The sequence below is a fragment of the Orcinus orca genome, chromosome 18 (assembly GCF_937001465.1).
Source record: "Orcinus orca chromosome 18, mOrcOrc1.1, whole genome shotgun sequence".
Lineage (NCBI taxonomy): Eukaryota > Metazoa > Chordata > Mammalia > Artiodactyla > Delphinidae > Orcinus > Orcinus orca.
Window position 1 is genome coordinate 77,306,708 of NC_064576.1, and position 12,544 is coordinate 77,319,251.

The following is a 12,544-nucleotide window of genomic DNA, read 5'->3' on the forward strand; positions in this document are numbered from 1 at the left end:
TCTATGGAAACTCATGGGCCTTAGGACCACCTGTATCAGGACCCTGGGGCTCTTGATTAAAATGCAGATTCTTGAGTTCCCACCTCAGCCTTGCTGAATAAGAATGTCTGGGTTTGGGGCCCAGGAATCTTCATTTTAAATACGCCCATCTAGAAATTCTTATGAGCATTAAAGTCTGAGTGACCCTGGCCTTTGCCCACATTAATGTGAGCATTCCTTCTTGGGGTGTTGTTTTCCAGAATGGTTGAGGAGGTATAGCCCTCGCATTCTTCATGAAAGGGGCTTTGTGTTCCTCAGTGACGCCTAGATTGTAGGGTCTCTGCTTAACAGGAGGTTGTGTGGAGATGAGATGCCTTGGTGGCGGGGGAGACGAGCCGGCTGCATTACCTACTCAACCACTTTCACCCCTCGGAGCCTGGATTTTCTCGCTGCAAAACGGTGGTGAAAATAATTATCTCATGGGGTTGCTCCAAGGATTGCATGAGATAATGTTTGGGAAAGTCTCTGCAAACCAAAATCTGCTCTACAATATTATTCTTGTTATCCACAGCTCAACACTTTTCCCTCTCAGCCATGGGGGGGTCCTGGTTAACCGTTGCCCCTACACGTGTGATGCCTTATACAGTAGCCACTAGCCACCTGTGACTTGAACATTTAAAATGTGGATAGTCTGGGGGATTCCCTGGCACTCCAGTGGTTAGGACTCCGTGCTTCCACTGCAGGGAGCCTGGGTTCGATACCTGGTCGGGGAACTGAGATCCCACATGCCGTGCAGTGTGGCCAAAAGAAAAAAAAAGTGACTAGTCTGAATATTGTTAGGGTTTTTTTTTATATTTATTGAAATAGAGTTGATTTACAAAGTTGCATTAGTTTCAGGTATACAGCAAAGTGATTCAGTTATATCTATATATCTATATATATATATAGATATATAGATATGTTCTTTTTTAGATTATTTTCCATTATAGGTTATTACAAGATATTGAATATCGTTCCCTGTATTATATAGTAGATCCTTGTTGGTTATCTGTTTTATATATAGTAGTGTGTATCTGTTAATCCCAAACTCATAATTTATCCCTCCCCCCCTTTCCCCTTTGGTAACCATAAGTTTGTTTTCTATGTCTATGAGTCTGTTTCTGTTTCATAAATAAGTTCATTTGTATCATTTTTTTAGATTCCGCATATAAGTGATATCGTATGATACTTGTCTTTCTCTGTCTGACTTCACATAGTATGATAATCTTTAGGTTCATCTGTTGCTGCAAATGGCATTATTTCATTCTTTTTTATGGCTGAGTAGTATTCCATTATATATATGTACCACATCTTCTTTATCCATTCATCTGTCAATGGACATTTAGGTTGCTTCCATGTCTTGGCTATTGGACATAGTGCTGCTATGAACATTGGGCTACATGTATCTTTTTTTTTTAATTTATTTTTGGCTATGTTGGGTCTTCGCTGCTGCCCACGGGCTTTCTCTAGTTGCAGCGAGCGGGGGCCACTCCTTGTTGCAGTGCGCAGGCGTCTCACTGTGATGGCCTCTCTTGTTGCGGAGCACGGGCTCCAGGCGAGCGGGCTTCAGTAGTTGTGGTGCACGGGCTTCAGTAGCTGTGGCTCGTGGGCTCTAGAGCGCAGGCTCAGTAGTTGTGGCACACGGGCTTAGTTGCTCATCGCATGTGGGATCTTCCGGGACCAGGGCTCAAACCCGTGTCCCCTGCATTGGCAGGCGGATTCTTAACCTCTGCGCCACCAGGAAAGCCCTGTCTTTTCGAATTATAGTTTTCTCCAGATATATGCCCAGGATTAGGATCGCTGGATCATATGGAAGTTCTATTTTTAGTTTTTTAAGGAACCTTCATACTGTTCTCCATAGTGGCTGCACCAGCTTACATCTGCACCAACAGTGTAGAAGGGTCCCCTTTTCACCACACCCTCTCCAGCATCTGTTATTTGTAGATTTTTTGATGATGGCCATTCTGACTGGTGTGAGGTGATACCTCATTGTGGTTTTGATTTGCATTTCTCTAGTAATTAGCAGTGTTGAGCATTTTTTCGCGTGCCTGTTGGCCATCTGTATGTCTTCTTTGGAGAAATGTCTATTTAGATCTTTTGTCCATTTTTTGATTGGATTGTTTGTTTTTTGGGTTATTGAGATGTATGAGCTGTTTGTATATTTTGGCAATTAATCCCTTGTTGGCTGCATCATTCGCAAATATTTGCTCCCATTCCATATGTTGTCTTTTTGTTTGATTTATGGTTTCCTTTGGTTTGAATATTATAATAGATATACTGTAAGTTAAAATACACACCAGACTTTGAAGACTCAATGCAAAAAAAACAAAGTAAATATCTCAATAAATTTTTAATATTGACTACATGTTGAAATAGCATTTCGAGTTAAGAAAAATATATAATTAAAATTTATTTCACTTTTTTTCATTTTTCCTAATATGTGATTTGCACTATATTTTTGTGGGTCGTGCTTTTCTAGAGACCTTTTCAATAAAATACGTGAAGTAAAATGCACAAGTAAAAAAGAAGGATGTCAATAAGTAAGAAAACAACCAACCCAATTTAAAAAATGGGCCGAAGACCTTAACAGACATCTCAGCAAAGAAGACATACAGATGGCAAAGAAGCCTATGAAGAGATGGTCCACATCACGTCATCAGGGAAATGCAAATTAAAACAATGAGATACCACTCCACCCCTACGAGAAGGGCCAAAATTCAGAACACCGACCACACCCAATGCCGGCGAGGATGTGGGGCAGCAAGCGCTCTGGTCGCTGGTGGCGGGAACGCAGGGTGGTGCAGCCCCTTGGGAAGACCGTTTGTGCACCCCTCCTCGAAGCTGCCGGCCCGGCCGGGCTCCCGAGTGGCAGTCAAAGCACCACAGTCAGGAACCTGCACACGACAGGCCTGACTGGCCGGAAGCTGGACTGACCAGGGGCACCTCCGTTTTCTGGTGGATCTGTCTCATCAGATAACGTAACGAAGATGTTTCAGAGTATTTGAAAATGGGTTGGAATAACCTTGAACTACTAACCCAGCATGCTCTGTACAGTGACTATAGTCATCCCTCTGGAGTCACCAAGCTGTTGAGTTGTAAACGTGAGGGAAAGAGTTCCACGTGGGTGTGTGACAAGTCAGCATTTGTATTTTACACAATTAAATGGAAAAAATAAAAATTTAAAAAGTCTTTAAAGGAGAAGAAGAATGTGTTGGCCTGAAGGAGTAATTGGCCTAAGAGTAGGGTAATGTTATAATTTCACATTCTCAGCCCTGCCGGCCACCCGTGGAATCACAGAGCACTCTGTCCTAAGCATTATCAGGAGGCCGAGGGAGGGGACAGAGACCCGGGTTTCATGAAGTCATTTTAAGGAAGTGATAGCTACAGAGTAGAAAACATGACTGAGGCCCAGAAGGTGAGGTGCCGATCGCTGCTAAGGCCAGAGTCCAGTGCACAGCATTCTCTCGAGGGCAGCTGTTAGGAGACTTTTTTATTATTAATTAATTAATTAATTTTTGGCTGCGTTGGGTCTTCGTTGCCGTGTGTGGGCTTTCTCTAGTTGTGGTGAGCGGGGGCTATTCTTCGTTGCGGTACACGGGCTTCTCATTGCGGTGGCTTCTCGTTACGGAGCATGGGCTCTAGGCACGTGGGCTTCAGTAGTTGTGGCACGTGGGCTCAGTAGTTGTGGCTCGCGGGCTCTAGAGCGCAGCCTCAGTAGCTGTGGCACACGGGCTTAGTTGCTCCGCGGCATGTGGGAGCTTCCTGGACCAGGGCTCGAACCCGTGTCCCCTACATTGGCAGGCGGATTCTCAACCACTACGCCACCAGGGAAGCCCCGTAATTCACCTTAAGATACTCCAGTGCAGCCGGTGTGACATCACATGTGTGCCAATCAGCTTCACATCTAATTCTGAGAATGTGCAGCCAACCGCCTGCTACCAGCACTAAAACACAGCTCAGCCATCACCGGCGTGAGCCACCCACAAGGCAGCTCAGTCTCCGTTCTGTGTGCTCGGGGAGACGGCTGCACAGCACCTAGGGCCTTCCAGAAAGGGCGACTCTCAGGTAGATCAGTGCACAAATGGACTTATCCACCAAACAGAAACAGAATCACAGACACAGAGAACAGACCTGTGGTCGCCAAGGGGGAGGGGGTTGGGGGAGGGACGGACTGGAAAGTTGGAGTCAGCAGATGCAAACTAGTATATAAAGGATGGATAAACAACAAAGTCCCACTGTACAGCACAGGGAACTATATTCAATATCCTGTGGTAAACCATCATGGAAAAGAATATAAAAAAGAACGTATATAGAGACTTTCCTGGAGGTCCAGTGGTTACGACACCACGCTTCCACCGCAGGGGGCACAGGTTTGATTTCCAGTCAGGGAACTAAGATCCTATATGCTGCACGGTGCAGCCAAAAACACAACCGAAAAAAACAAACAAAAAGAATGTATATATGTATAACTGAGTCACTTTGCTGTACAGCAGAAATTAACATTGTAAATCAAACTATACTTCAATAAAATTAAAAAAAACAGATCGGTGGCCACCCGGGGCTCGAAGCTACTACGAAGGGGCTTAACGAACGTTTTATATCATAGGAAAAGTTCTATATCTTGACTGTGGTGCCCAGCTTAGATATTTGTCTAAACTCATAGAGGGGAGTTCCCTGGTGGCCTAGAGGCTAGGACTTGGTGCCTTCACTGCCGAGGGCCCGGGTTCAATCCCTGGTCGGGGAACTGAGATCCCACAAGCTGCACGGCCAAAAAATTAAAACAAACTCATAGAACCCTATACTGAAAAGGGAGGTTTTTGCTATATGTAAATTATATTTCAGTAAACTTAAAAAGACTGCACAGTCCACATTTCACTGTAAATTTTACTTCAAAAAATCCATTTTGGAATACTGGAGTCTAGTTGATGTCCTGTTGGCACGTTTAGGGGTGCTGGGCTGAGGCCTGCCACCTGACCCGAAATGTAGCAGAAGTGAGAGGGAGGGGGGGAAGGTCAGACACAGATGTGCACAGACATGCAACAAAGTAAATGTGGCAAAACTTTCAGGTAGCACCAAGGTCTGTGGTTCCCTAAGTGCTGTGCCAGACCGGCAGCAGAGCCTCACCCAGAAGCTTGTTAGAAATGCGTATTTTCAGCCCAGAGCCGCTGCTGAATCAGAACTGGAGGGAGGCCCCACCCCGTGGGTTTTCACAAACCTCGGAGGTGATTCCGACGCAGGCTGCAGTCTGAGAACCGTCGATTAGAGGCTGGTGTGTTGGTGTTCGTCGTACAGTTCTTCCGAGTTTTCTGCATGTTTTGAAAATCTTCATAACGAAGTATTGGGGCAGAGACTGTGTAGCCTGGAAGCTGGCCCCTGGCACTGACTCAGGACGGGACACCCTCAGGGCGGGGCTGTCGCCAGCCCTCCGCGGACTCCATCAATAGCCTGGGCTTCTCTCATCAGCGTCCTGGCCGTCCAAAACGGGGTTTTGTGGGTAGAAGTGGTGTCTTGTTACTTAGCACGATAAATGCCAAAAATGGGCTCGTGTTGGTGAAATTAAAGGTATTTAAGTAGGGATCGGTCAGACTGCCAGAGCAGGCATGGGAGTGTGGAGGCCTGTGGCCTGTGCCCCTCAGGCTGGGCCTGGGGTGGGGCCTCATGGGGGCTCAGCCTTTGCAGCTCAGGAATGTTGCATCCGCAGGTGTCGGGCAGGCAGAGGACTGAGAGCGGGCACTTCTTTGAGCCTCCAGAATAGGTTGTAGGAGCCATTCTGTGCCTGTGTTCTAACCAGTGTCTCGTGAATGCCTGTTTGTATCCGAATCCAGTCTGAGACTCACTTTCATTTTGACCCAGGGGTGAGATGTGGTGGGCCTCACTCCAACCACTTCAAAATTCTGTGTCCGGGGCTCCCCTGGGGGCGCAGAGTTTGAGAACCCGCCTGCCAGTGCAGGGGACACGGGGTCGAGCCCTGGCCCGGGAAGATCCCACACGCCGCGGAGCAACCAAGCCCGTGCGCCACAACTACTGAGCCTGAGCTCTAGAGCCCGCGAGCCACAGCTACTGAAGCCCGCGCGCCGCAGTAAGAGAAGCCACTGCAATGAGAAGCCCGCACACCGCAACAAAGAGCAGCCCCCGGTCGCCACAACTAGAGAAAGCCCGCTCGCAGCAACGAAGACCCAACGCAACCAAAAAGAAAAAAATTTTCTGGCAGCCGTCACCCCCCCAAAGGAACGGAGGGGCTGTGTGTGACCACATGAACTCAGACCAGGTGTAGCAGCAGGGGACCGATCACTTGATAGCTGGATGGTTCAGGAAACGTCATGTGGTTGCCTGACCACAAGTTCAGCCATTTGCCGTCAGTACTTTAGGAATTCCTTCTTAATTAGTCATTGCAGGCATCTATGGCTTCTAGACTTTCTTTGATTCCTGGTTAGCCTTCACTACAGCCTTCTTTTGTTAGCAGGACTTGTCCTTTTTCCCCAAATTTTGCAAAATAGTTACTGATTACTCCAGAAAGCTCATTCCACATGGAAGGAAATCTAATGACGTGAGATATATCGTGATCACCCCTAACATTTCATTCTGCATTGAGCCTCTTTCCAGCCTGGCCCTTCGTGTGGGGGATACTAGTCCAGGGCTCCTCACCTGAGGGTCACAGATCCCAAAAGTCTGTGGATGGAACTCAAGAGACTTGTGAACTTGGACGGGGAAAAGTTACATCTTTATCTTCTCCAACTTCGAACTGAAACTTAGCATTTCCTTCCAATTACAAATGTGGGCAGCACGATACAGGCAGGCCAGCGGAACCTGTGCCTTTGTCTCCAGTAGAAATCAGAGATATTTTCACATCACATGACAATTTTGTAGTTATTCTTGAAAGACCATTTATGGTCATCACTGCTTCAGAACTAGGGAAGTTGTTAGATCTGCCAACCGATCTTAATGCATGAATGAAGAAGCACATATATTACTATATCACCAGATTTCTAAAATATTTGATCACTGTATTTCAATAAAACAGGCTTCCTTTGGAATCATATGTATTTTATTTTATGCCTTAGAAAATATTCTGAGAAGGAGTCCACTGGCTTCCCCAGACTGTTAAAGAAGTTCCTGGCTCTAAAAAGATGAAAAAAATCCTGCTTAGCCAGATTGAGAGATGTTATTCATTTCTGAAATTTATTTCTGAAACATGTGAGGGTTGGAAACCCACCCCCACCATGGCTCTCAGGGCACTGCCAGCCTGACTTCAACAATTGCTCGGAATTCAAAGGAGCTGAAGGGAGGGGAGGTGGCCAAGGGCAGGGCAGTGGAAACAACACTTGCTTAGGGACCAGCCCTCCCATCTGGGCCTGGGGATTTGCTGGTATTTCATCATCACGGTGACAGCCTTTGCTCTTAAAGATAATAATCTTCAGATTCCTCAGTTTTGGTGTGAGCCTCAGTATTTTCAGTGGCTCCAAAACAAAAGTAGATTTACTGCAAATGTACTGCATAGTTTTCAGTGAAGCTCAACCTTGGCCCGTTGTACAGAAACGCATGAAACGGCCCCTGCTTTGCTGGCTATAAAACCCAACTGGAAGCTGTTCCAAGCTCAGGAGGAAGAGGGTTGTTTAATAAGGAGGAACAGGAGGGGAGAGCCCTGTCAACTCTCTTAGAGACGCTGAGAAGACGGGCACTGGCCGCCGGCACGCTCTGGTCATAGTACACAGGGAGCCAGATCTGGATTGGAAACCTGGCTTAGCCACTTACTCACTAGATTTGGGGCGAATTAAAGTCTTTGAGCCTCCTTTCCGTCTCTGTGAAATGCAGTTTATCAGTGGAAATTTTAACTTTCACTGATTCCACTCAACTACACCACTTCCACCAAAACATGACTGTGAAGCCAAGCATAAATGGCTGAGCCCGTTTTGAAACCAGTATTCCACTCGTTAATGCCTTTTGTCCTATCACGTGCCACGTGTTTAAGAATAAATTGTCTTCAAACCAAATGTCAGTCAACTGTGCAACGTCACACAGACCAATTTTTTGTCTTTTACATGGAAATAACAGTTCAATAGTAACAGATACTTTTTTTTAGAATACAATAAAAAATATTTAATTCTTCCTTCTCGATCACAGGGGTGAAATGATAGGTCTCTGAGCCTATTCTCGGGAACTATCTTAAAATCATTTTTCCAAGCCCCCAGGCCTCTCACCAGAGCGGGCCCCCTAGCACCTCGTTTGTGTTTTCCACAGCTGCCCTCATTTGAACTTCAGATTCCAGCTGTGATACCCCATGAGCATTCAGCCCTTGCTCTGTTAGTCTCCTGTCCTGATGCTGCTCTGTAAATAGCGCCCCGTTATGATTCCTCTTCCACGTGGGTGGCGGGATGTCCCTCCATCAGTCCTTTGTGTTCATTCTCTCCGAGCCCTTGGCACAAGAGTGCTCAGCGGACACTACTGGCTGCCACGCAGTCCTGTCCCACCTGTCCCACCTGTCCCGCTCAACAGCGCACCCACGGAAACGGAATGTTACACGACTGTGCGATCCCGGGCCTTTTACACAATACAGTAACCTGCGTCACCCAGACCTGTGCTCAGCGTTTAGCACTGGAATCACAAAGGCAACTTCAAATATGAAACCTGTTCTCGGCTGAGCAGAAAAGTACTCGTTTCTCACACAGATGAACCCCATGCGTCAGTTTTTTGCCAGTTGTGCTCTTTGCAGCACTTACGTGTGACGACCTCACTGCACAGTAACGCCCAGCACTGCCAGGGAATTCTCAGGGCTGAGAGCCCCTTGGACTGCTCTCTGGGTTCAGGTGGCCCACGTGGCACTTTAGACCATGCCCGTTAGGAGAGCTGTTTCCTGGAAGCGAAAGGGCAGCTTCCTCCACGCAGTCCTCACGGTGGGGGTATTGCTCCTCTTGGGGAAGAAACTGAAGTCAGTTGACCATCTCTCTTCACCCCTAGTCTCAGGTTCCTGACATTCTGAGAGGTTTTCAGTGACACATTCCGATGGGTGTGTGACCTGCCCACACGGGGTGTGGCCTCGGAGTCCCCCTCTGAACCAGCCTGACCTCTGTTTCCAGCTGAGATGGAGGCCATTTTGTGTGTGTGCACGCGTGCGTGTGTGTTTGACAAACGATAGGGCTCGACTTTGATCAATTCAGCTAATTATGCAATGAGTGTAAAAACACTCAAAACAAGGTGGACTGGTGACATAATACTATCGGATGTCAACAAGTTCAAAGTCATCTGCACGTTCCCCGTCTAACCTGTAAACCCCACGCTTCTTCTCTTTGCATAATAGCATTAAAAGAAAACTAGGACTATCCCTGAACCAGAACCCTGAATTTCAGAGACCGACCATAACATGTCGCTCTGCTCTCACCAAACAAAATACTTGTCAGGCCTTAAAATGGCTGAGAATTAATTCCACAGCTGGCAGCTGTGATGTTCACCCTGTGGTATTCCTTCCTGAGGTTAGGGAAATTCCATTCAAAGTCCCCAGATTCTTCTATTTTTTTCAGTATGTACAGCATGTAGAATTTAATACAGCTCAATAGTTTTACAAAACAAAATTCACTATCTATAGGATGTTGGTCACAAAATCATCATAAATGCCTTTTTTAGATTTTCTGATCATGATTCCTAAGAATGCACAGCTGTGGGCTGTAACTGGGAGCAGACGGCGCTGTTACCTTCTGTAGAAATTCACTTCCCTCCCCAAATGTGACATTAATAATTTGATTCATTAGATGGAAAACTGACGGAAAGATTATTGGCTTTACCCTCCCTTCTAAATAAGATGTTCTTTTCCCTCTTGATATTTGGTAAGCTCCAGCTCTTCAGGATTTTTCCTTGGATAAAAGTTTCAACAAACACCTACCGTATGCTGGGGACTTCACAAGTATGTCTCTCTCATTTGGTTCTCATGACACCATGGGACAGAAGTGAATCCCTACTCTATAAAGGAGGAAACCAGGGCTGTGAAAAGTTCCAAGAAACTGGGTCAAGATCTCATTACTAACCAGATCCATTGGCTCCAAAGGCTGGGTCTTTCCAGTCCACTCAGCTGCCTCCTGGACCAGAGGTCATGTGCTTGCAATCCAGGATCAGGGAAGGCTTCCTGGAGGAGGTGGCAGGATGGGGAGCTGATTCAAGATCAGGGTGATGGAGCTTTCAGAGCAATGAGTGGGAAAAAGAATTAAGGATCAAAATCACAAGGAAAATAATTAGAAACACAACGTACACATAGCATTCCTGGGCACCTGCTAATCACCCCGTTGGACAGCAGTTAACTTAAATCGTTCTACCAGATTTATTGGTCACTGCCCATGTGCCAGCCCCTGTTCTCGGCGCTGAGGATGGAACTAAGGCTGAATGGTTCCAGCGCTGTTGGCCGCAGTGGGGTAAGGGCTCTCCTTCCTTCGCCTTCACCTACTAATCCATCCACCCCTGCCTTTTCCAGGAGCCTCGGAAGCGCGTCCAGGGCGCGTCCAGGACGCAAAGCTCAGACAGAAGCCTGGCAGCGGAGCAGCGCGAGGAGGGTCTGTCTGTCCTGAGCTGTCACCGGGGTGGGGGTGGGGGTGTCACGGGAAAGGACCCGCCGGCACCTGACCAGATCCTGGTCCACTGGTCCACTGTCTGCGCCTTTGACCGCGCCTGGCCCCGGCTCCGCGCCCCCGCCCCCGCCTTGCCCGCATCCCAGCGGCATCCCGTCCCTGGGGATGGGGGAGGGCTCTTCCCAGCTACCTTGGCTCCACGCGGCCCGGGAACAGGCGCCCCAGGGTGGAGACAGAGCCCGAGGGGCCACCGGCCGCGGAAGGAGCGGGCGCCCGTGACTCTGACCCGTCCCCTCCCTCTACGCCTCGCTGGCCTCCACGCATCAACCCGTCGGGTAAGACTCGGAACCAGCCAGCCCGCCAGAGTTTGGTTTCCAGATGGGTTTTGTTTCGTCAGCAAAGTGTTTTCTCAAAAACGGACTCTGCAAATTTCTAGGCGAGTCGCGCCTGCCGCCGCGGGTCGGATATGGTTCCTTCCTCGGGGGTCCTCTCCTGGTGGTCCTCGCAGGTACCTGCCCCTCCTGAGCCACTTGGCAACCCTGAGGCCAAGCTGGACCCATCCCGCGTCAGCAGCCCCCTCGTCCTCCGAGCCCGCAGCTGTGGTTGGTGGAGGCTTCAAAGGACGCGACAGCAAATACCGGGGCTCTGCTGGCGTGTCCCTCACAACTGCTGCCGTAGGGCAAAAGCGGCCACAGACAGCACCGAACGGGTGCGCGTCACTGTGTCCCCCAAAAGCTTCATTCACAGACACTGAATGACGGATTGCATATCATTTTCACGAGTCATGAAATATTCTTTTTCTGATTTTCTCCCCCAATCATTGAAAAATGTAAACACCATTCTTAGCTCATGGACCACATAAGAACCGGTGGTGGGACAGACCCGGCCCGTGGGCCACGGTTTGCTGACCCCTTGTACAGGGTGAGTTGTGTTCCTCCAGAATTCCTGTTGGAGTCCTCAGCCCCAGGACCTCAGACTGTGACCTCATTTGGAGAGAGGGTCCTTGCAGAGGAAATCAAGCTGAAATGAGGTCTTTAGGGCGGGCCCTAGGCCACGTGATTATGTGTCCGTACACACAGGGGAAGTCTGAACACAGGCACAGACAGAGGAAAATGGTGTGGAGACCCCCGCGGCCACCGAAGCTGGGAGAGTGGCCTGGCACACACTGTCCCACGGCCATCAGTGTGACCCAGCCCTGCGGACACCTTGACGGCACACCGCCAGCCTCCAGGACTGAGAGCCAGGAATTTCCGTCGTTTGAGCCCCCAGCGTGCGGTGCTCTGTTAGACGGCCCCGCAAACCGCTCCAGCCCTGGCCTCCACTCTTCCCCACCAGCCCTGCCATCCGCTGTCCACACAGAGGTGTCCAGAGGCCACGTCCCTCCTCAGTGTGGACCTTCTCAGTGACTCCCGTTGCTCTTGGGTAGATGAGGCGCACCGCCTCGCCCCTCCCGGAGGCCCAGCGGCCGTCGCGCCTTCCTCCACGGCGCCTCTCAGGGCTGTGTGATGACCACTCCTTCCTGGGCCCCTTCCGCCGTAAAAATTACAATGCTATTTATACCCGTGTATGATCCAGGCTGGACTTACTGTTATACATTCATTGTTAGTACATTCACATTTTTCTTCTGATTTTAAAACACTCAAAATTAAAACATTTCTTTGGGGCCTGGGCCCGATGGTGAGGCTCACAGGGGATGTGAGGGGGATCTAGGTCACCAGCGTCCTCCCTCACGCCGGCCCCTCCAACTAAACATACCGCTCGGTGAAAACAGTACTGCTCTGCAAAAGCAGCTTGGGGACAAGTCCCCACCCTTACTCAAGCCGACTGGGGGCCCTACCAGCACCACCAAGAGGGAGGCTGTTTGGTGAAGAAAATGGAGGGGTGTCATCTAGCAAGAGCGGTGAAAGCTTCCCCCCCAGGCAGCCTGTCCCCCAGCACCCCGCAGACTCTCGAGCCTCAGGGCCTGGGACGCTGTG

The 12,544-nt window shown here is 49.0% G+C and overlaps 1 protein-coding gene across 3 annotated transcripts in view; it reads left to right on the top strand.

Moving 5' to 3' along the window:
• Positions 1-12,544, top strand: part of LATS2 (large tumor suppressor kinase 2) — an 81,058-nt gene that overhangs the window by 15,815 nt on the left and 52,699 nt on the right. The window lies entirely within an intron of this gene.